Below are 24,069 nucleotides of genomic sequence, written 5' to 3'. Positions count from 1 at the left end.
CTCTTGCAGTGTCTAAGACAAGCCTCTTATGTAAGTTCCCTTGCTTATTACATTTGCCGCCTACCAATCTGCTGCGTTTCCCTCTTTCTTCCATCTCCGTGTCCTCCGTGTCTGGGGGCTGGTTTCAGATTTCGCCCAGGGAACAACCAGGGTTGTGAATAACTCGTTATCAAAATTATCAGAAAACAACAACTATGACGTAACAGGGCCCATCTTCTCCAGCTACTGGGCCTCCTCTGCCCAGGATCCTATTTTTCCCATCACAACCACACATATGCAAGGGGTATATTCTTTATTTTTATTTTACAGATGAGGACACAATGAACGGGGTGTGAAAAGCCTGTTGTGCTACTTGAAGAGCCATGTGTGAGCTGTGTGTGAGCTCAGGGCTGGCCTATATCGGGTACCTGGGGACCTCCAAGGCTGCCACCGCCAGTCCAGGTTCACACAGGACACTCTCATCTCAGGATGCTCTCCTGGACGTGTGCGTCCCCTTCCCCCACCCCCGTGCAAGAAAATAGCCTCCAGGGTAGGGCAGATAGTAGTGGACAAGGGAGTTCTATGTGCCAAAAGTGGTTTTTTTTTCCTTCCATGGTTTTACCAAAGTATTTCAAAAGCTTCAACAGCTGTCTCCACCACAGCCCACTTGAAAAGCCTCACTCACAGGAGCGACTGCTCTGTTCAGATTTCACTATTGACATTTTTCTATTTCCATCCTTAAAAATGGGTGTTCTCTGCACTCTGTGTTTCTAACATGGAACTGGAAGAAAAGGATACTTTTTTTAACCCACAAACTAGCCATGCAAGGAAGATCAACAAGTTCTGACCTGGAGTTTCAGCCAGCTGGAACCTCCCAGCTAACAAACACACTCACTCTCCACCCTTTTCTCTTGTTTCCTCGGTCAAAAGAAGGAGATCTATCAAAAGAAGGAGATCTACGTGGTCGGAGACTGGTCAACATGAGCTAAGGAGTGGAGGTCTGCCTTTTGAGGGGTAAGGGGTAGAGTCTGGACCACTGCTTGCTTTAGCCACTGCCTTGGTACTTGGGATAATTAATAGTGAATTTCCTTCCCCTCACTGGAATGTGTATGTGGTAGAAAATGAATTGCCTTTTACAGGTCTCAGGGAGGCAGCCATGAAGCACTGGAGGAGTTTTGTGGTTTCTCAAGCAGGTACTCCGAGTTGTTACTTAATGTAACTCATTAGGTTTAATGTGCATTTTAATTGCCTACTTGTGAGCAGTTTTTGCTCTCCCTGCACTTGGAAGAACTGGGTTTCATGACTTATTATTACTCTTATTACAGATTTAATGGTTCCAATGGGTGATGAGCTCTTTTATCTCGACTGCTTCGGAAAGTTGTTTCCCCAAGGAGAAAACTGATAAGAGATTCAACAATGTTTACTATGCACCTACCAGCAGATACATTCCTAGGCATGCGGCAGATGGATGCAAAGACAAAACTGCAACAGTGTTTCTGCCCGCAAGGAGCTTACCAGCTGATTCTCAGAGTGGTCCAGCAGAATCAGCATCATCTGCAGATCATCCTGTTAGAGATGTAAATTCTCAGGCCTCACTCACCCCAGCCCAGCCAAGTCCAAAACTCAGGGAGTGACCCTAGCCATCTGCATTTGAAAAAGCCTGCTTCAAACAAAGATCACCCTCATCAAAAGTCAAACTGACGAATATGTGGTTAGCTTATTGAACTAAATCTGAAAGTGTCATTTGCCCTCTAAGGAAACAGGCCCAGAAGCCAAAAAGTCACACAAGGTGGAGGAGTTGAAATCAGAACTCAGGTCTCCTACCACCAGTCCTACCACCACTCTGCATGCCCAATGCTCTGTTTCTTTTCTGATACTTTAAACCCTAAGTCTCATAGGGAGTATTGCCAATCCAAAATGCAAAACTTGGTTTTCAAAGATGACAGAAAAAAGAGAAACTACTCCTTTTTAAAATAAAGACAATAACAAAAATTAAAACCTGATCTATCAAAGCCATCTACCAAACTAGCAGTAATTTCCCAAGCCTTTAACACACATCCAAGTTTCATTTACAATCTAAAAATGGGGGTGGGAGAATAGGGAGAATGGTAAAAATTCAAGGAATAATGTAATCAGAATATGATCAGAATATAGCCTACAGGAACATAACAGCATGCAGAAATGTCAACAGTGGTTCACCTTCTGTAGGAGAATTACAAATGATCTTTTTTGGGTGTGTATTTTCCTGAATTTTTCCCAATGGTTATTTCTTTTGTAATCAAGAAAGTTTTTTTTTTTTAATGTTACATCCATATCACTCAACATGAAGGTTTACTTTGTAATTCTATTTCTTTCCATACAGCAGGATAGTGTGTGTGTAGTAATTATTTATATCATGCCATATGTTACAATGAAGATGAAATCCTGTAAATATATTCCTTCCAGCTGGCACTGAAAATGAAGAGGTTAAATGCTTCCCTAGGTTCAAAGCACTATGAATTAAGTCAAGCTAACTGTACAGCTAAAGGAAAAACTAATCCCAGTACTGAGATCTCTGAGATCATCTCTTGAAAAATGTTGATGTGACACATAGCTCCTTACTCATATCTCCCTGATATTTAACCCCTGGCACAAAACAGGAGGTCTGGCAATTCCTGGCAAAGTCTTAAGAGTTCAGGGGATAAAATGCATGGGAGAATATCAGAGAAATAAGAAAGAGAATGATCCTACCATCACATAAAATTCTGTCATTGTGGACAGTAAGACACTCAAAATTACTGGCAAATTTCATTGCCCAAAATATCCTTTAAATTTTTTTTTCTTTCTCAAGAAATGTTTGCTCAGTTAAAAAAGAAAAAACTATGATGGCTATCTCATTCCATAAATCATAAACTAACAAATAAATAAGGACTGTCATTTAAAGAGACATTTCTGCCACAAAAGCATTGTTGTAAAGTTTCACTTGATAAGACAAATTTGTTGCTGAAAGAAAACCTAGCATGGCTTCACTGAAACTCTCAGCAATATAAATTCAGTGCATGTTAATTAAAGTTTCTTAAAGGAGACAGGGAAGTGAAGTTAAGAACAAGTGTAATTATTATGGAAAAGGAAACACCAGTGGCTACCAAGTTCATCCAAATGCCTCACCACAGCTGACATTTCTGGAATTTACACTTTCAGGAAAGGACAAATTATTTAGGCTATATATACATATATGTAGAAATATGCCAACATTTACAGTACATAAGATCACCATATGTACACAACAGATCTGCTTAGTATCAGAGAACTCAGAACGGATATACCATCTTGGTTTTCGCTGTTCAGCATGTGAGCCTTTGCTTACAAGGACCCTCTGAAGAATCTCCAATTTCCCTCAGTCCTCTGCTTGCTTTCTCTCACAGGGGAGTCCCACCCATTGCAAAAACACAAATTAATTAAGAAGCAGCAAGACTATAATGACTGTACCACTCAGAGAAAGTTTCCCACCAACCTCTCCAGTGCCAATGCCATGTAATTACTTATCTGCCTGTGAAAAGTGATCTAGAAAAGCCTTACCTATTAAGTCAAATCTGACCATTTCCTTTCAGGCTAGCTTTTTTCTTTTCTCTTTTTTTGGACAACACACACAAACTTGTAGCTCAGTCTCTAACTCCATCTCTCCATCCCGACACTTATATGCCCAGTTCTTATTCTTCCATCTCTCACCACCCTCTGCTAAGAAAAAGGTCCAATGTTAGGTTTTACCTAGGAGTGCTTATTTTTGCAGTTTCACTTTGGGACTGCTAAAAGGTATTGATCAGAAACTACCTGCAGATCCAGCTGCTGACCATTGATAAATGCGGAGGGAACAATTTCAGGCCAAGAACAAGACCCAAAATATCTTCAATTTGTAGCGCAGAAATGCCACTCCTCTCAACAAGAGACAAAGAAACAACGTCCCTATTCCATCAAATTAAATAATAGTAATAATACAATTCAGCAGCTTCCATTCTGAAAAAATTAAATGTTCTGGGTCACTTTTCTTTCCTGTCTCGCTGGGCCACTTCTTATGCAGCCTGCCAGTGACTGTAAACACGGTCTCGTCACGCAACCCGAGTTGCCATCCTCACGGAGCAAATTAGCCACGCGTCCCCTCCTGCCGCAGTCCCCAAACCAGCAAACCTCACCACCCATCCCTCCTCCACGCCTCGCCGCCCGCTTTCTTTTCTTCCAACCCACAAATGGGCGAGCTTATCCAGAGAAAAAGTTAATGAGGTAACGCTGCCCCACCTGAGATCGCGGAATCAGCAGACTGGAAGTCCCTGAAAGCACGTACCCTCTGCAAACTCGCCCCGGCCGGTGAGTGCCTCACACCCAGAAACCCAGGAACATGATTTCTGTGCAGACCTGCGCCCACCCCACACAACTCCACACGCCAGCCTGCCTAACCACTTATGTAAGCTCGTGCCTCTACAGTCCCAAACTGCACACACACACACACACCCCAACACCTGTCACGTATCTGAAATGGACAAGCATCCACACCCAGGAGATGAAATGAAATCAACACACAGGAACCCGAGGGGTGGAGGGCATCGCGTTGGAAAACATCTTTTTCCCCGTTTGTGTCTTGCCCCTTTTTTGTCACAACTACAATTACCTTAGCAACCAAAGAATTTCCTTGACTCCCCCTCCGGCTTCAGAAATTTCTCCTAACGCCAAGCGTGCGCCAGGTTCATGGTAAAGCTAGAGGAGCCCAGAGATCGAGGGGTCGGCAGCCTCTTGGGGGCAGAGGGGACGTCTGGGTGCGTCTCCGCGCGGCTCTCCCACGTCTCGCCGGTCTTTCCGAGTTTACGCGGTGGCGAGCGCCGGGGCTCAGCGAGAAGAAAGCGAAGCCCGGGGCCGGCGCGGAGACGCGGCGGGTCGCATCGTGCCAAGGCGCGGGGCGCTCGGGTGTCTCCAGCGCGCTGGGGGCTGGCCACGCTCTCCGCGCTCCCGGATCGCCCGCCTCTCCCGCTCCAGGCCGGCTAGGTCCGCGGAGCTCGGTCCGCCCCCTCGGCGCCCTCCCGCCCGCTCCGGCAGCTCCGGGAACCCGGCGCCCGGGCGGAGCTCACGCTGCCGAGCAGGGCCGAGCGCAGGAGCTGCCCCAAGTCGCGAAGGCGCTCAGCTCCGCCGCTCGGGAGCTGCTGCAGCGGCGCCCGCTGTCGGGTGTCGGGCGGAGCTGCAGCCCGCGCCGCGCGCACCTGGGCGCCGGCACCTGGGCCCCGACAGGCGCGGGGCGGGGCGGCGGCCGGGGCGGGGCCGAGGCACCTGGGCGCGTCCCCAGCGCGCCGCCGTCCGGCTCACCTGTTCCCAGCGCTGCTGAAGGTCCAGACGGAGATATACCCGAGGAAGGAGGGGGGAAAAAAACCTAGAAATTTCTAACACGAGCGCCGGCGAAAACACTAGCGAAGCGGCTCAGAAAGGCGGAGACTCCTCTGGCAATTCCGAGAGCTGGTCACCACTGGAAACTTTGGTGGCTCCAGGATTCTCTTAGGGATTCCTAGTCCGGAGCGGTTTGCCGGTAGCTTTTGAATCCGTCGTTGACGTGTAGCTGGCGCCCTCTAAATTAAAATGGGCCGCCGCGATCTTCAGGGATAGTGTTTTACTCACCTCGTCATTTTTATTGATTCACCATTTACACCACAGGCTGCATTTGGAGCGTTTTATGAGTCTTCTCGAGTACGCCACGAAAGAACTTTTAAGAAAACTTAAGTCTGCAAATAATCTTGGAGAAAGAAGGGAACGCTGGAGACAGAAAATGAGAAAGGGTAACTGAGGGCCTTCTTTGATGGGGGAGCTTTGAAATTTGATGCTTAGTTAAGGATTCAGGAAGCTGCAGGTGGAAATAAAACAAGATTGTTTGTTCTGCACGGTAACCATGGGGTTGGTGTGCAATATCGATGTTATTAGGAGCTTCCTCTGTGGGTAAAGAATCCGCCTGCAATGCAGGAGACAAGAAGCGGGGCGGGGGGCGGTTTCAATCCCTGGGTCAGGAAGATCCCCTAGTGTAGGAAATGGTAACCCACTCTAGTGTTTTTGCCAGGTTCGCACGGGGTCGCAGAGTCGGACATGACTGAACAACTTAGCATATATGTATTTCCTAGCTCTGTCCACTGAGAGAGCAATAGCACCCCTACTACAGTGAATACGCGTAGAACTCAGACTTCCTTTCTAAATATCATTCTCCACCAAGAGGAACTATGGCTCCATGCATAGGGAATGAAACCTAAATACTTTGTTGAGCAATAAAAAAAGTTACTTAAAGAGCTATGCTATTCAGTCTCTTAAGTCATGTCTGACTCTCTGCAACCCTGTGGACTATAGCCAGCTAGACACCACTGTCCATGGGGTTCTCCCGGCAAGAATACTGGAGTGGATTGCCATTTCTTTCTCCATAAAGAGTTATGAAGATATGTCAAAAGAATAGGGGAGAAGTATGGGGGGAGGGATAGATTGGGAGTTTGAGATTGACATGTACACCCTGCTATATTTAAAATAGATAACCAGCAAGATCCTGCTGTAAAAGAAAAATAAATGAAAGAATATAGTAGTAGCTTGAAGGGGTTCCCACTGGCCAAATCCAGAACCATTTAAGCATCAAAATAAATAATGACAGGAACAGGTTGCAACCTTTGTGCAAAATAGGAATCAATGCGTCCATGCCAATAGAAAGAGAGGAAGGAAGTTCCACCAGTGGAAAATAATTAATAGATGAAGAAAAGACAGTATTAAAAAATCACCACTTTGCAATCATCATCATAATAATTGATTCAGGCCAGAATCATCAATGGATCCTAGAAACAGTGGATAAACTTTTGATAAGCAAGAGGATATTTATAATCTCAAAGCATATTCCTAAAAAATTCATTATCATTAATATATATTACTTATTGATTAACAAGCATGAAATACTTATTAACATTACAGCTATAATACTTGGGAGATAGTATCTTAATCAACTGACAAAAGTTTACACAAAAAACAGTAATGGGAAAAATCAACCTGCATTGTCTCCTGATATAATGTATAATCTTTAAAGATTGTTTCAGATTGACGGACGCTAAAGGGACAACTAAATGCAAGAGATGATCTTGAATGACATCCAAGACCTGTATATAATATTAACAATGAAACTTCAATGTATTCTATTGAATTAAATTGGATCAATGTTATTTTCCTGACATAGAGATTGTACTGCATTTTTTTAGGAGAGTTTTCTTGTTTTTAGAAAATACACTCTGAATTATGAAGGAGTAAAGGGGACATCACAACTGCAACTTACCCTCAGATGGTTCAGAAATGTTTACAACTCTAAAGGTGCAAGGGAGCTCTTTGAAGTGTTTTTGCAACTTTTTGTAATTTAAAATGATTGCAAAGCAAAAGATTTTCAAAAAAGATACATCTCCCTGCCCCAGAATCATCTCTTTTCAAAAATGTTCACCATGAGTTTTCTTTAAGAATCAACCCACTGTTCACTGTACTGAAAATATAATTTGACTTACTACTTTGGGAATATATACAATAAAGTGATTCAGCTCAACATTTCATTCACTCACTCAGCAATTATTTATTAAGGGCATACTGTACATAATGGTCTTTCCCCAAACTCAAGTATAAAGTAAAATACATGTATAGGTAAAATCCTGAATCCTTTGATTATTTTATTATCAAGTAAGGAGTTGCCAGAAAGTATTTAATAGAATTGACTGTGGCATAGCCCTCAAATTGAGTGATAAATTGCACAGAAGAATGAAAATGAGTTGACAATTTAGTCTCAACTGCATTGGCAGGCAAAGGTAGAAAAATAATGGGATCAGTGTGTTTATGGCAGTGGATTTGGGAGGATAATGAGTCCAATACCACATGGCCTATTTCCGTGGACTGCGATTTTGTTACACTTGATAGCTGATGCTGCTTTTCCTCAATTTGTCCCCCCTCTTTAGGGTAGTTTCCTTGTCTGAGAATTAAGAGCTGTTTTCTTTTGGATCATAATCTTCCTGTAAAATTTTTATATGTAGTTGTGGGCCTTACTGAAATTTATGTAATGGATTTGTTTTCCTTTCAACTGTAAGACATTAAACACTTTGAAGATTTTCTTTGCACTTTGGGGAAAGTGCAAAGGGAAAAAAAAGATTCTGAGTTAAATTTTGTCCCCTGTTAAACCCTGAAAGAAAATAAATTTCCTGGTTAGATATTTTAAAAAGGGGTCTTTCTCAAAAGGGTCTTCCTGGAAGGCCACAGCATCCACATCACCTGTGGTACCACAGCTTAGCAGTAAAGATTCTGGAGTACCTCCTCACACCTGCTAGGTAGAAATTTCTAGTGATGGGACCTGGGGCTCTGCCATTGAACAAACATTTGTGTTGGTTTGAAAACTGACCCTAAAAAAAGGGCTTCTGTCGTGAGTGGCACACGTAGGGCAGCTCGTTTGCTCTACGTGCGGAATCGACATCAAGAGATTTCGGAAGCATAATATTTGCTAGTGGGGCAGCTAGTGATCGTTGGTCCTGGCGCCCCCGAGAAAAAAAAAAAAAAAAAGAAAACTGACCCTAGAGGACAGGGAGAGAGTGAAGAAAGAGGCAGACCATTCCAGATTGGCAGGTGGCAGTTTTCACAAGCAAGGAAATTTACATGAGAGACTTGTCTTGGGCAGCTGTAAGGCAAGTAGATTTCTACACCCTGCCAGAATCTTGAAATCTTACCTAGAGGTCTTACCTGGGTTTAGTCATGTATACTGTCCAGATGGCCTCAACAATACCTTACTCTGGCAAGGTGACAGTTCTTGGAACACTGTGATAATGTGGGCAGGATGTTCATTCCAAGGATGGGAAGATGGGGAGGAGCCTCTGATCACCCAGGTTCAGCTCACAAGTCAACCAGAGGTCACATCCTCACCGTGACCTCCTCCAACAACTTGTGACCAACTCACAACTTGTGAGTCACTTCGTTCATAGAATGCCCAGCATTTCTGTTACTACTAATAGCATAGTATCAGGAGGGGTCTGTGGCAAACAAGCTAATTATGATATGAAGGGGATTTATTTTCTCTTTCCAGTACAATTACACAGTTTAGTACTTGATCTGTGGCTTTGAAAGTCATGTGTCTGGGAATGTGTTTATATCATGGGGCTGGAATGGTAATGTTTTGAAACTCAGCAGTAATGTTATGTCAGATTGGAACGTATATTTACAAAGTCCCAGTGCTTGATATTCAAGATGTCAGGATATGTATGTGTACAACCAATGCACAGAGGAGAAAATTTACATCAACAATAACAAGTTTTTGAAAACCTGCACCAAGCCCCAAATGAACCATGGGATTCTCTTCACATCAGTTGTTTGGACCACACTTCATCAGATCACCTCCTAGGCATGATTTCAGGCACCACCATCTAGGATCTTGTGGCCAGAATCATCACTGAATAAGCAGCTGTTTGTGTGATGTGATCTGAAATATTGCCCTGATCACTTCAGCCAAAAATATCTGTCCCTCACCTCTACCCTGTCCCCCTGCTGCTAGACTCCCACAGTTTTTGATAACCAGTTACAGGTACATCTGGTTAGGACCTTGAAAATAGTGATGTACTTCAATTAGAAAGATCCTTTATTGACGCAAAATGCATCAGTTACAAACAGTTGGGCTTCCCAGGTGGTGTTAGCAGTTAAGAACCTACCTGCCAACACAGGAAACAAGAGAAGTGGGTTTGATCCCTGGGTTGGGAAGATCCCCTGGAGGAGAGCATGGCAACCCACTCCAGTATTCTTGCCTGGAGAATCCCATGGACAGAGGAGCCTGGTGGGGTACGGTTTATGGGGTCGCAAAGAGTCGGACACAACTGAAGCGACTTAGCCTGCATGCACACACAAGTAGTTAGCCCCACCCCGCCTCAACTGAATACATAACATCCTCTGTAAAACCCTCTGTGAAACCCCCTCTGTAAGACGTGGCAAAGCTTTCTCCTTAATAGAACTGTATTTTAATTAATTTAAGATCTTTTGCAAATATTTAAGAACCAGAGCTCAGCTCATAGGGTATTCTCAGCCCTCTGCCGTCTTGTGTTTGCCAACTCCTAATTGATCTTCCAAAGAACACAGAAATGAAATTTGCACCATTTGCCCAAACCAAAACCTGGGTAGATGACTGTTTCTCAAGACAACAGAACTGTACCCTACGCTCAAAATGAACTTTTCTGCAGTGTTCTTTTGTCCCTTTTCATGCCATCACCCAAGACCCAATAGCCATTTTCTCTTTAATCTGCATAATATTCTCATGAGCCTCCAAAAGTTCCCTCATACCCCTTTGCATCCAATCACCTCCCTCCACCCTCACTGGGCAGCCACTGATGTTTTCCCTACGGTTCTGCCTTTTCTGGAATGTCATATCACTGAAAGCATACAGTACACATTTGCCTGTCAGGCTTCTTTTGGTTGGCATAATGCCTTTGCAATTCATCCATGATGTTCCATGTACCAGCAGTCCATTCAGTTTTAGTGCTGAGTAGTGTTTCCTTGTACAATTTATACCATAGTTTGTTTGTTCACACCAGCCATCTGTTGATAAGCGCCACGCTTGTTACATGTTCTTTTCCTAGGAGGCCATAACCTATCTGAGCCTTATGGGTACACAGAATATATAAATTGACTCTGTAACAGAAAGTTTGTTGTCTACCAAACCCATTCCTTGCCCTATCCCAATCCCTGATGCTCCTCAACTTCCTCCTTCATCTTTGCTGACTTCTCCCTCTTCTAGCAACATGAGTCAAGGATGATCTAAATCCAGAATAGATGTTCATTAAACTAAGCTAGTCATGGTGATTCCATTTCTGTGGCCATGTCACATGACAAAGGGACCTGATGGAAAATCTACTGGGAGCTTCTGTAAAAAAGCTTCTTTGCTTTTAATCCCTGTTCTCCTGATCTCCCTAGCCCCCACAATCTCCTACATATGTGAATGATTCCTGCTCTCACAGGAGCCCTCAAGAAGTAAGCTAGAGCAAAATTTTCAATGGGTGTCGGGGTTCCCCTGGGCTTCCTATTATATTGGCTTCTGTGGCAAACAAAAAGAACATGGTACATTCTCCAAAATATGTGACCAGTGCTGTTCAAAACTATCACGATCATGATAAACAAAGGAAGAATGAGAAACTGATACAAATTAGAGGAGACACATGGTGACTAAATGCAAGGTAGCATTCTGGGATTGCATCTGGAATGCAGAAGAGACAATAGTGGGAAAACTTATGATACCTGAATCAAGTTGGTAGTACAGTTAACAGTACTGCACCTGTGTTAGTTTCTTAGTGATAAGTGTACCATGGTTATGTAAGATGTTAGCATTAGGGGAAGATGTATATGGAAACATTACATTAGGGTGAAACATTTATGGAAATACTCTGTGCCATCATTGTAACTTTTCTGTAACTCTAAAATTATTCCAAAAAAAATTTTTAAGTCCATAGGATATTTTGAAAGTTATAAGGCCTTTGTGATTTATGGCTTAAAAGGTATCACCTTGATTTGTTTAGGGTGGCTTTGAGAGTTTATTAATTCATTCAACAAATATTTATTGAGTTCTTACTAGACATCAGGCACAGTTTAGGTGCTAGAAATATATCATGTACAAAACAAACATAAAGCCTGTCCTCATAGCACTTACCTTGTAGTAAGGAAGGAAAAGAGAAAGAATCAAATAAATATATTGTCAAATAACAATAATGTCATAAAGAAAATAAAGCTGGATAATGTTATTTTAGAGCCAGAGGTTACAGAGGCCTTTATGATGATAAGTGATATTTGAGCACAGACTTGAAGAGGGTGGGCAAGCCATGTAGATATCTAGGGTAAAATCTAGTGAGACGGAAGCAACAGCTTTTGCAAAGGCTCTGGGGTGAGAATGAGCTTGGCATGTTCAAAGAACAGCAGAATATACAAGGAAGAAAGAGTAGAAGGAGAAAAGTGCAGAGAAATACCTCGTGTTCAGATCATGGCAAACCTTGAGACCATGATAAAGACTTTAGATGTTATTTTAAGTGCAATGGAAAACCACTGGGAGGGGGAAGGCCTTTGAGTAGGAGAATAACAATCATATTTATTATTGAAATTCTAGCTGCTGTGTTTTAAATAGACTCGGGGGGCAGGGGAAGCCCAAGGACTTTAGCTATTGCAGTAATCAGTATGGCAAGGGAGGATGGTGTTTTGTCTCAGCTTAGAATGACAGAGTGAAAGTATTGAGAAATCACTGACTTCAAGGATATAATTTAACTGATGACTTGCTGATAAATTGGATAAAGATTATGAGAAAAAGAGAGGAGTCATGAATGATTTTAACCTTTCAAACTAGGAAAAAGGATAGCACCATTTACCAAAGCGAACAATGACATGGAACAGGTGTGCTGAAGACCAGCACACAGTCTAGGACCATGTTGGTTTGACATGTCTGCTGGGAAGTTGTATGTTCATTTCTGTACTTTGGGGGAAGAATGAGGGCTGCAGCTATAGTATAGATGGGGTTTAAAGTCATGGAGCTTAGAGAATTTCCTGTAGCAGTGACATTATCTACAGAGAGCAAAACGGTCAAAAACCTTGAGAGAATCCTCGAAGAATATCAGTCAGTTCAGTCGCTCAGTCGTGTCCAACTCTTTGTGACCCCATGGACTGCAGCACGCCAGGCCTCCCTGTCCATCACCAACTCCTGGAGTTTACTCAAACTCATGGCCATTGAGTCGGTGATGCCATCCAAGCATCTAATCCTCTGTCGTCCCTTTCTCCTCCTGCCTTCAGTCTCTCCCAGCATCAGGGTCTTTTCAAATGGGTCAGCTCTTCGCATCAGGTGGCCAAGGTATTGGAGTTTCAGCTTCAACATCAGTCCTTCCAATGAACATTCAGGACTGATTTCCTTTAGGATGGATTGGTTGGATCTCCTTGCAGTCCAAGGGACTCTCAAGAGTCTTCTCCAACACCACAGTTCAAAAGCACCAATTCTTCTGTGCTCAGCTTTCTTTATAGTCCAACTCTCACATCCATACATGACTACTGGAAAAACCATAGCCTTGACTAGACGGACCTTTGTTGGCAAAGTAATGTCTCTGCTTTTTAATATGCTGTCTAGGTTGATCATAACTTTCCTTCCAAGGAGTAAGTGTCTTTTTATTTCATGGTTGCAGTCACCATCTACAGTGATTTTGGAGCCCCCAAAAATAAAGTCAGCCACTGTTTCCACTGTTTCTCCATCTATTTGCCATGAAGTGATGGGGCCGGATGCCATGATCTTGTTTTCTGAATGTTCAGCTTTAAAGCCAACTTTTTCACTCTCCTCTTTCACTTTATAATTTGTGTTAATTACACTTACCCTCACACATACACATATACAGGCCTACGGGCCTTCCTTTCCCACTGAAAATCACTGTTTTGTCTCTCTTATGAGGCATCCAACTGGGACATCAGAAACTAATGCATTTTAACATGCATTTCAGCAAGATATAAGTGTGTCCATTAGGTTTAATATACACAGAAGCAGGCAATTAGTATTTAAAATACCCTAATCAGAAATGCTATTCTGAGGGTGATTGCCCCATGTTGATCTTTTCACAATTTGCAAGGAAGAGTTATAAGAAAGTTTCTGAGTTCATTTTAATTAACCCCCAATACTTTCTTATTCCTATTTTTCTCCACTCTGGCCTCTTTTTCAGGTAAAGTCTTTATTTCCTACCTCTTTCTCTTTAGTAAACTCAGCTCCATCATGTACACTCAACCCTCAGCCCTCCACAGCAGGGTCCACCCTCAGTAAATCACTTTTGGGGTTCCTCTGCCATCTTAACCCTCCCCACAATGTTACATTATAACTCTCCTCATTTATAAGAAACATGATTATTCCACAGCAAACTGTGAACCCAACAGCAATCAAAAATAAATCCTCAATTTTGGGATCCAGATGATAAGGCTGCTGTGCTGTCTTGGGTATGGGTAGCTTAGGCTGGTCTTCTTCTCAGCTCTATGGGCAATGGATCTCAAAGACCCGGGTCTGAATTAGTAGGTATTATGGGTTTGTTTGGGGCTCCTGGTGGCCCAGCTGGTAAAGAACCTAACTACCAAGGCAGGAGATGCAAGAGACACAGGTTTGAGCCCTGGAAGATCCCCTGGAGAAGGAGCTCCAGTATTCCATGGACAGAGGACCCTGGTGGGCCTCAGTCCATGGGCTTGCAAAGAATCAGAGATGACTGGGCGCACACACATGTGTGCACACACACACATACACACACGGGTTGGCCTAAAACTATGACAATCAGTACCCTGTTCATGCAAGGGGAGGCTGTGTGTCTCTAAGCCTATCTACATATTTTGAACCCCTCTCATTACACCATGAAATAAATATTTCCAATGTGCATTGTGCTAATTAACAAATCCTCTGCAATGGGCAATAAAGATAATTGAAGCTGTATTTAGTAAGCCCACCCAACACCCACACCCACACACACACACACGTGGGCTTTAAATGACAGTCTCTGTGAATTCACTACTCCTGGAATAGGCATTCCTCTAGGGTATTTCAAATATTAACTGTTTGCTTGTCTGTTCACCTATACATCTGACTAATACATAAAAGTCTTGTTGCTGGGTGGGTTAAAAGGCACGTTCCTCATCCTCAAAGTTCTGTTGAATCAGAATCTCTGGCAATGGGGACTGAAAATCAGCCATTTACCAAGCGCTGCAGGGTAATTCGAGTGGTTCTGATGCGCCCTAGAGTTTGAGGATTCCTGCGACAGAGAGAAAGGGGAGAGGGGCCCTGCCCTGGTCCCCACTGTCACATGCTCTGGGAAACTGAGCCAAGAGAGGAATCCACCCTCATTCTTCCTCCCTTCAGGGGCTGAGACTATTAACACAAGTAAGCATGAAGAAGTTGGGAACAACTCTGGAGGATTTATGAGCTGCAGGTGACAGAACCCACTTCCTATCCAGAATTTCCCAGGATTCTCCAAGCACGTGACCATAAAGGAAATGGGCCCTTGGCCCACTTCCGGTTTACCTCAGCCTGAGGGTGGATCGTATACGACTCAATTAGGAGTATCTCTTTCTGGGAGAATGAAAAATTATTCTTTAGCCAAGAAGAGGAGAATAATTAAGTGTTTTAAATGCAACTGCCTAGAAACCATGGTTGTACTGTACCTTGTGCTATATCGATTCAGTCGTGTCCAACTCTTTTGCAACCCTATGGACTGTAGCCCACCAGGCTCCTCTGTCCATGGGGTTCTCCAGGCAAGAATACTGGGGTGGCGTTGCCATTCCCTTCTCCAGGGGATCTTCTCAACTCAGGGATTGAATCTGCTTGTCTTAGGACTTCTGCATTGGCAGGTGGGTTCTTTACCACTAGCGCCACCTGGGAAGCCCATTCTGTACCTCAGATTATACATTTAAAATAATACAGTAAAATTATACTATTCCTAAAAAATAGAACAGCTAAGATGAAGATCTCCAGAGAGTATCCAACAACAGATGAATGGATAAAGAAGATATGGTGTACATATGTATTTGTATATATATATACATATATATATACACATATATATTTGCGCATATATATATGTACACACACTAATCAGCATAAAAAGAACAGTTTTGCTATTTGCAATAACATGGATGGACTTGCAAGGTATTATGCTTAGTGAAGTGAATCAGAGAAAGACATATCACTTATATGTAGAACCTAAAAAATAAAACAAACTAGTGAATATAACAGAGAAACAGACTCACAGATAAAGAGAATTAGTGATTATCAATGGGGAGAGGAGAGGGGCAAGACAGGGGTAAGGGATTAGAGGCAAAAAGGCTACTATGTATAAAATAAATAAACTACCAAGGATACATTGTACAGCATAGGAAGGGTAACCAATATTTTACAATAAATATAAATGGAGTATAACTTTTAAAAATTGTGAATTACTATGTTGTACACCTGAAACATAATATTATACATCAACTATATCTCAATAAAAATTTTTTCAAGTATTATTATATATCAGTAGCTATGGTACTAATAAGTTTAATATGACCAAATGGAATTCATTCCCACAGGAATTCAACAACTTCACAAATTAGTTTATTGTAGAGGTAGTATCTTTAGACACTGATTGATACCAAAAATAGCACAATCATTGGTCAAGAAAGTAAATTTGATGTGACTCTGAATCAATAAATATTTTACATACTTGTTGCAAAGGAAAAACCACTAATCCCCAAGGAAATTATCAGAGTGCTTAGTTTTGAGGACGATAGGTTGTTTAACAGAATTACATACCAAGAATGAAAACTATCTCATGTAATGGAAAAAGATCGCGGTTTAAGAAAATATACACACATAAATATTTACACTGAAGGAATATTTTTAAGTAGGAGGCTTCTTTTTTTTAAACTACTGAATCCAATCAAATGGAAACACAAAATTATTTGACGGTAAACTAGATCCCTGTTTGTGTCTCTTTCCTCTCAATTAATGAAGAATTTCAGCAATAAAACTCCAATCCTAATAAACTATGCATTTTCTTCCCCTTGGGAGGTCTCTAAAATTATGCAACATTAAGAGAAGGGGTCTATTAGCTAATCCCTTCATAGGATCAAGTGTTCAGCAACTGATTCATGTAGCAACTGAAAACAAGCCTGTAAATGGTGAATGAAGCCTTCTTTAATTTCACTCTGTTGATAAAGATGAGAAGTATGGTCCAAATGAGATTAACTGAAGCTGAAAAGTCTAAAAACCACCAGAATAAAATGTACACAGAGCATTCCCCTAAGTTACTCTATTCAGTTCAGTCCAGTTCAGTCGTGTCTGACTCTGCGACCCCATGAACCACAGCACACCAGGCCTCCCTGTCCATCGCCAACTCCCAGAGTCCACCCAAACCCATGTCCATTGAGTTGGTGATGCCATCCAACCATCTTATCCTCTTTCGTCCCCTTCTCCTCCTGCCTTCAATCTCTCCCAGCATCAGGACCTTTTCCAATGAGTCAGCTGTTTGCATCAGGTGGCCAAAGTATTGGAATTTCAACTTCAACATCAGTCCTTCCAGTGGACACCCAGGACTGATCTCCTTTAGGATGGACTGGTTGGATCTCCTTGCAGTCCAAGGGACTCTCAAGAGTCTTCTCCAACACCACAGTTCAAAAGCATCAATTCTTCAGTGCTCAGCTTTCTTTATAGTCCAACTCTCACATCCATACATGACCACTGGACTCTATTAGAGAGGCTTAAATTGACAAGGAAACACCTACCATTAGAAATCCTAGATGATAATTTTGCCATGCTTCCTGCTATTTACTCTGCTGATGAAAGAAGAGGCTCAGAAAGGATCATGAAATGCCGAAGGATCACAGCTTGGATCAGAACTCCATTCTCCTGATTCCAGCCCTGCATTCTTCTTAATGGTGCTTGTTAAAAAGTTTTCCCTGTTGTTTGTATTTGTGTTGCTTGTTTAACTGAAGAACACTCAGGACTCAAATAATGATAGAGGGAGCAGCTGCCCCACGTGGGGGTCTGTGGCCTAGGCTGTGACCTCTACTGACCTTGAGGGCTCCTCAGGTCACAGGTAGACACCACTCTGGTTCCCATTCCCCCCCAGACTCCCTGTTGCTTGACCTTGAACAAATCTAATAATTCCGTGCTTCTCTCTTCCTTTGTAAACAGTGGCAGTAAAAACCTTTGCCCTGCCAAACCGCCCTAGGGGTACTTTTAAAACAGCAGAAGAGGCTGCATGATGTCAACGCTGTAGCCAGCCTACAGTGAAGTCCGTCACGGGGACCATGTGGCCCTGACACCAGCCAAGGAGCTCTGACAGGCTCAGAGCCAATATGCCCATCATCCGCATCTCCACACTCAAAGCTGGCAGGGGGATCCAATCAGGACAAGCGTCTGAGGTCACCGGTGACACAAAAGGTGGTCCTAATAGCAGAAGTGTAGATAATTAACTCTAAGGGATTTTAAGACCTCTCCTGTCCCAGGATCTGACCCAAATGGTAACTGATGACATTCTATTTCTGGTCAGCTAGAACCCTGACTCTGGGCTTCCTGCCACCTCTTTTCAGCCATTCTCCTGGCTGGCTGGTGACAACTGGACTGAGTTTCTCCAGCTTAACCCTCTGCACACTCTAAGATGTGTTCTCAAGTGGTATGCGCTCAGTCGCTTCAGTCGTGTCCGACTCTTTGTGACCCCACGGACTGTACCCTGCCTTGCTCCCCTGTCCCTGGGATTTCTCAGGCAAGGATACTGGAGTGGGTTGCCATGCCCTCCTCCAAGGGATCTTCCCAACCCAGGGATTGAACCTGCATCTCCTGCATCTCCAGCATGCAGGCGGATTCTTTACCCACCGAGCCACCTGGGAAGCCCTTCTCAAATGGTGTACATTTCCAAATCACCTGCGATACCTTAAATACCTGTTTCCAGGCTGTGCTTCCAGGGGTTCTGATTCAGTGGCTTTAGTGAGTGTCCTGGGAATCTGCATTTTAACAAACAGCATGACTGAGGATCACTGATTCTCCACTCTTTGCCCTGCACGCTGAATCAGGACACAGACAAACCTCCTGATTAGGCAACAGGCCTCTCCATGGCCACTCTGCCAGGCTCACCCCAGCCCCGGATGCCCTAATTGCCTGGTCTTGCCTGGTCCTTTCAGGCAATTAGCTGTGCTGAACTGGTCCCCTCGGAGACCCCCACACCTTGGCTGCCTCTGAATGGGTGTGGGCTCCGCCTCTGAAGAATTCCTAAACCATTTTTATCTCCCAGGCCGGTGGCTGTGGGCTTGAAATCAGGCTAATTCTCTTTTCAACCCTCCAACACAAAGGATTCATTTTCCTCCCTTTCTTGGGCAATAAACGTATTTGCCTTGAGGAACCTAGACTTATGAAACACATAGGCCTACTTACTAGAATGTCTTGAAAGCAGCTTCTCCCTCAGCCCATGGCATCAGGCATTCCATCCGTGTGGCCTTTGGGTGGCTGCTAATGGAAAACTCACAACAATAGAGCGATTTCTTGACCCGGGTCACTGCAAGGTCCAGAGCCAGGGCAGGCCTCAACCTGTCTTGATTTGGTTTCTTTCCATCTGTCTCTGTTTTGTTTTGTTTTCAATCTCTCTTTGCTTTGCAGGGTGTAAGCAACACCCAACTCCATATCCACGTATCACAAAGCTGGAGAGAGACTGTGTCTGCCGTAACATTCCAAGCAAAATAATCCTGGCTTTCTCCTGACTAGGCCATGTCTGTCACAGGCTTCCTCTGAGCCAATGACTGCAGACTCCTAATTGACTTACCCTGACCCTGAAGCTGGGGGGACAGGCATGGGCGTCCCCCAATAACATAGGCTGTATGGGGTGGGGTGGACACTGGGTCCTTTAGGATAGGGGGAGGGAGGAACGGGATACAGGGTAGTCTTACAACAACAGCCGAAACAGCTAGTGCTGGCCCCAAATTCACCCAGGGGATCCTCTGGTTAAAAGCAGTAGAAATCAGGTACAAAATAAGTCTTCGGTGGTTAATCGGCTACACGTGAACACAGGTGACGGAGATGCGAGGGGTAATGGAAACAGCAGGGCTTTCATCCAGAGAGGAAAGGGTTCACCCAACACACACGTTTCTCTCCTCTACTCACTCTTGCCTCCAAATTCAATCTTGAAGTTTTCCCCAGATAAAAGTCACTTCACATCTAATTCTTCTTATTCCTTAAGTAACTTTTATCACTTAAGAAATCTGACAGATAGCTCCTCTTAAAGGCATGGTGCCTATTTTCTTGGTAAATATAAAAATATGCTCAAGAAGTGTTACAGAAAGAAGGGACTGCCTGCTTGCTGCTCAAAAGCCAATAAAGAGGCCAGGTGGGTGGAAAAGAAAGTTTGCTTTATTTTGGGTGCCAGCTACCAACCAGGGTAGGGGGAAAGGTGTATCTAAAGGCCAACTGACACTTACTCCAACCCCAGCAATCAGGGCATAAGAGCTTTTATAGACAGAGGGAGGGCACTCCATGCAGAAACAGCACAGTTAGCTCTGACAGTCATCTTCGGATTGGTCATCTGGTCAGACCAGTGTCATCTGAGTTGTTTTAGGTTCAGTTAATCTTCAGTTCCAGGGTCTGTTTGTTTCCATTTCTCTGAAGCCAGTTCTTGAAATTGTGGCAGCTTATGTCGTGGTTACAGTCTGGTCATCTTGCAGTTACCGTCTCCACGTGGTGAGGGTTTCAGTATCTATAAGACTGCTCACAGGACATGGCTCAGAATATTATCTATAGCCTTTGTCCCAGTTCAGTTCAGTCGCTCAGTCGTGTCCGACTCTGCGACCCTATGAACCGCGGCATGCCAGGCCTCCCTGTCTATCACCAACTCCCCTTGAGAGGGAACTAACGGTCCTTGATTATGCTTAATGACTAAACTGTTATTATTCGGTCTCCTCTGACTGTTTTCCTTTATTTCTTCATTCTCTCACTTCTCTGATTAAACTTACTCATCGGGTAAAGTTTCTCCACAAACAAAAGACAGGCAGAGGACATGGGCCTGGGGGCAAAGGACCACAGGGGCCTGATCAGCTTCAGAAAAGCAAATCAGGGTAAACATTTTTATCCAAGAAAACAGTAGTTTGTACATCAAGGTTTTTTCCTTTGAAGAAATAGGTATTGAATTGTTTTTTTTTTTTTTAACTATACCCATTTTACCATTTGCAAGCATAGATTCCGAACCCAGAAAAAGAAAGGATCCAATTTTTTTTAAAAAGAAACCACTTGTCAGTTAGGAGTGATCTGAGTAAGCTAAAGCTCAAAACTAAGTTAGAAGAGAAAGGAAAAAAAAAAAAAAGATTAATTAGGACTTGCAGAGATTCTAAGTAGAAAACAAGCTCCCCAAGGTCCATGAAAGATCTCCAAGCAGAGGGAAGAGAAGTGACACTTGGTCTTTGGTGTGGGTTCATCTAAATCCATGCCACCCCAGATGTAGCCCATGGAGATCTTATGTTCCCATTGCCAGAGAATGACTTAGGAAAGGATGGAAAATGAACCATTATTGACAGAGAAACTGTCCCGACTGCTCTGAAAAGACACAGGAATGGACAAGTCTTCCTCTTCAACCAGGCATTGTCTTGTTGGGATATGGTGCCTGGAACTTGGCAGTCAGCTGGTCTGAGGACCAAAGCCACCACGGAGGGCAGAATAGGAGAATCTCAGAGAAGTAAAGCCAGGGCATGCCTGCCACCTAAAGCCTGTCCTGACTCTGTGCTTCCTGCCACATGAAGTGATAAGCTTCCCTATATGAAGCTGGGGGAGTCAGGACTTTGAATTACTTGCAGCAGAAAGCTTTCTTTCGCACAGGATTTTGGTGACCATGGGTTCTAACACTAAAATTCTAGTGGATAAACTTGATAATCCATTTAATTGGTATAGGATGCTTTGGGCTGCAAAGTAGAGAATACATGACAAAAGGCTTTAAACAATAAGGATATTTCTTTATCTTGCTTAACAAGAAATAGGGAGACAGATATTTCCAGGTCATCCACCTAGTTAGACTCCAATCTGTCACCCTCAGATGACAAGGTCAAAAAGCAACTAAGGACATATGTAACTTATTCAATCTTGCTTCCAACTTTCTCACCAAAGAAAATCATTCCTAGAAGCCACTTCACACATTTCCCCTTAAGTCTCACTGGTCAGAACTGAGTAGGTTACACGGCCATCTTCCCTTCAAGCAAGTCCCTGGTGTTTCCAGCATCTCATGGAGATGACTCTGCCAGGCAGGAGAACGTGGGAGGGGAAAGACCAGTGAGTGTCGGGAGCTGCCGGGGTGCGCCCAAACCGTGACAAGGTCACGGGACGAGAGAGGAGCCTGCAAGGCAGCTCTTCCTCACATGGGGCTGCCCCGGGGGCCCAATACGTCCCCTCGGGAGCCGAAGGGTCGAGAAAGGGATCTGCAAGGCAGCTCTCCCCTTGAAGTTGTCCCGGGGACCCGGTATGTCCCTTTCCTCCCTCTGTCTTACTGTTTTGGGGCTTTCTATTAAGTTTTGGAAATATAATATATAGTAATAAGGCCTCCCTGGAAAAGTCCAAGCCTTTTTGGAAATGCTCATGATTGCTCTGGCTCAGGACACGACCGTAAACATCAAGTCAAAAAAGAAAAGGCCACAGGTATAGTTTGGCTGCTTGCTTAAAAGATTATAATGTTCTAGAATAGAAAAGAGTAGAGGCATTTAGATTTAGAAGTAGATATACTGCTTTAGTTTACTTGCTCCTTGGTTGAGAGGGCTTTCATTATTGCTATTTCCTTGCTGCTATTTGTTCATTGTTTCCCTTTCTTTAAACAACATGGAAGATCATGGGTATTTTTGTAGAGTTAGGAAATGGGGTACATACATTTCAATAGAAGCTTTATATTAACCAGCTTCACTGCCATTATCTCACTATTAATAGAGGTGTTTTGCTGCTTTAGAGGTGTTTTTGCTGTTTAATAGTTAATCATTGTAAATTGAGATTTTGTGGTTTCAGGTAAAGAAAAATATCAGAGTTTTTCTCATGGTACTATTCTCAGAAATGTCAAACATGTTACTGTGACCCTTCCCATGTATTGTTTTATTACCCAAAGAATTCATACTATACCTGGAATCTATGGAACATTGTTTTTATTAGAATGAGAATGTTAGGCCATTGAGGCAAGAAGACTATGTATGGGACATTTAAGAAAAAACTCTGTAATCGGAAAAGTTCCAGATGAATGCATAGGGGAAAAGCACGGGAAAGAAAAATATTGACAGAAGCATGAAACAATATCTGATGTAATATGTGATGACTTAAGGGGGAGGTAACGTTCATTCTATAAAAACTGAGCTATCCTAAAAATTAAAAAAAGCTACCTCTTCTACACAATCTTCTCTGTGTGTGTGTGTCTGTCTGTGTGTGTGTGTCTGTCTGTCTGTCTGTCTTCCTCACCAACGCCACTCATCCCTTGGGCATTCCTGGTCCTGCCGGGGCTGGACCTTGGCAAGTGAGTGGGTAGGAGACCCAATCACCTTAGCTAAATCCTCCCAACCGAATTTCCTCCAACCCAAGTTATGCTCATAGTTTTCCATAGGAGGAAAAATGTTCATACTCTTTTGGAAGAAAATGTATAATAATGCATCCACTTAGATCCAAATATTTAATGATAGCTGTGTATCAAACTCACAGAAACACCTGTGAATTTCACATTGCCTGGTGTGCTAATAGCAGGGAAGAAAGAGGCTCTCATTTAGCTGGTAAATTATTACAAAGCCCTCTTACTGGGCAGGAAGTTAGTGAAGGTAGCCTATACCCTCCTAGGGAGAAAGCATTCATGTTTAAAACCCTTGTCTTGTTAAATGGGTCCTGCGTGCTCACTTAGTCGTATCCGACTGTTTGCGACCCTATGGACTGTAGGGCTCCAGGTTCCTCTGTCCATGGGATTTTCCAGGTTAGAACACTGGAGTGGGTTACCATTTCCCTTCTCCAGGGGATTTTCCCGACCCAGGGATTGACCCACGTCTCCTGTGTCTCCTGCGTTGCAGACGGATTCTTTATGTGCTGAGCCATCGGGGAAGAATGTTAAATGGGTCATTAGACAACAGTGTGATGCTTGAAGTACTTGAAACTACACTCGGACTTTATTGTATCTTCACAATTTTTTATGTTGTTCTTTTTTTTTTTTACCTTCCTCAATATCTAATGTGTATTCTCGACAATAAATTTTTAAAAAATATTTCTGGGATTGTTCTATGACCACACCTTCCCAGGGATGTCTGGGATCTGGTTTGGGACATTTCCTACCAATATATTTTTCATAGAAATTCTAAAGAAGAAAGGGAAAGTAATGTTAATTAAGCATCTATTATATGCCTTGTGGTACTTATGGTACTTTTCCTTTTTGGATCGATTCACTGAATAGGGGGACAATCTAGTAGAGAGGATACAGGCTGTGTGTCCATACACAGATCCCTTAATCTCTCCAACAATTCTTTATCCCTAAAATAGGGATAATAGTTTCTACCTCATAGCATTGTTATGAGAACTAAATGAAATAATCTAAGCATGGGCTAGCA

General features: G+C 43.2%; 1 protein-coding gene and 1 non-coding gene across 8 annotated transcripts in view; one reads left to right on the top strand and one right to left on the bottom strand.

Annotated features, from left to right (window-relative positions):
• Positions 1-5,547, bottom strand: part of RGS6 (regulator of G protein signaling 6) — a 595,863-nt gene extending 590,316 nt beyond the window's left edge. For 3 of the 7 annotated variants that reach the window (XM_070469577.1, XM_070469580.1, XM_070469581.1), the window contains exon 1: positions 4,622-5,261. The gene's annotated coding sequence lies outside the window, so the exon portion shown is untranslated. Of the gene's footprint in view, positions 1-4,251; positions 4,365-4,621; positions 5,264-5,307 lie in introns of those variants that run through there. The other 4 variants (XM_070469576.1, XM_070469574.1, XM_070469578.1 and 1 more) reach the window with 4 other exon arrangements.
• A 2,841-nt stretch (positions 5,548-8,388) lies between these two features.
• On the top strand, positions 8,389-8,521 carry LOC139035791 (U11 spliceosomal RNA). Its single transcript, XR_011488503.1, has one exon. It is a non-coding gene; the product is annotated as a U11 spliceosomal RNA (small nuclear RNA).
• The last annotated feature ends 15,548 nt before the right edge of the window (positions 8,522-24,069 follow it).

This window comes from Odocoileus virginianus, chromosome 6 (assembly GCF_023699985.2).
Source record: "Odocoileus virginianus isolate 20LAN1187 ecotype Illinois chromosome 6, Ovbor_1.2, whole genome shotgun sequence".
Lineage (NCBI taxonomy): Eukaryota > Metazoa > Chordata > Mammalia > Artiodactyla > Cervidae > Odocoileus > Odocoileus virginianus.
This window is presented reverse-complemented; position numbering and strand designations above follow the sequence as displayed.